Genomic DNA, 925 nt, shown 5'->3' with positions numbered 1-925 from the left:
ACAATATGTCCCAGTGGTTCTGGTGTATGAGAATTTATTTCTGTTAGTTTAAAACACTAAAAGGGGACGAGAAGTGTATTTTAAAACAGGCAGACAAGTCCTAACAGTTAAAAGTGGTGTTTACCTGAACTGTCTGTTCATCTTCCTCCATCAGCCCTTCCTATTACAAAGTGAAGTTTATTAGAACGAAGCATCTTTCAGGGGGATAGTGCCTCTTCCAAACACTGAATCACAACAACGTCCTGAGACTCCAACATAAACCATCAGGGCAGCAGGTAGCCTAGCGGTTAAGAGCATTGGGCCAGTAACCCGAAAGATCGCTGGATTTCGAATCTCTAAGCAGACTAGGTGAAGAATCTGTCGATGTACCCTTGAGCAAGGGACTTAATCCTAATTGCTCTGGATAAGAGCATCTGCTAAACTGTAACAGCCATTACTTGGGACAAGTTCAAAGTTGACCATATGTAAAATAGCGACTTCTACCACATAAGATTCAAACAGCCACCCACTAGGCAAAAGGGAATCAAATTATAGTTAGGTAAGGTTTTGTAAAGAACCACTCCCAATGGACAGCCATTATTTCTCATGAATAATTTATCAATTTCAAGGCAAGTCTCCTCAAAGGATAGACCACCACCAGTCCTGAAGGAAAAGAAGACCTCTGGATAAATCTCTCACAAGCCCTAATGCAGACAGGTCATTCTCCAACCAGTGACACCACTCTTACAGATCCTCCCCAAATTGATGAGCCATTAACTGTCATGGAAAACCCTCCCAGACAGGCAGAAGATGGGAAGCAGTAGTCCTCTCTCATGGAAGCCTGATGTTCCACATCAGAACAACAAAGATTAAGGAAGTCATCCCCAGATAAGGACAAGCCCATATACACATCTGGCTCCATATGTAATGAGGCATTGAAGCAAAA

This window comes from Oncorhynchus mykiss, chromosome 3 (assembly GCF_057628025.1).
Source record: "Oncorhynchus mykiss isolate SJ-2025 chromosome 3, ASM5762802v1, whole genome shotgun sequence".
NCBI lineage: Eukaryota > Metazoa > Chordata > Actinopteri > Salmoniformes > Salmonidae > Oncorhynchus > Oncorhynchus mykiss.
Note: the sequence above shows the minus strand (reverse complement) of the source record.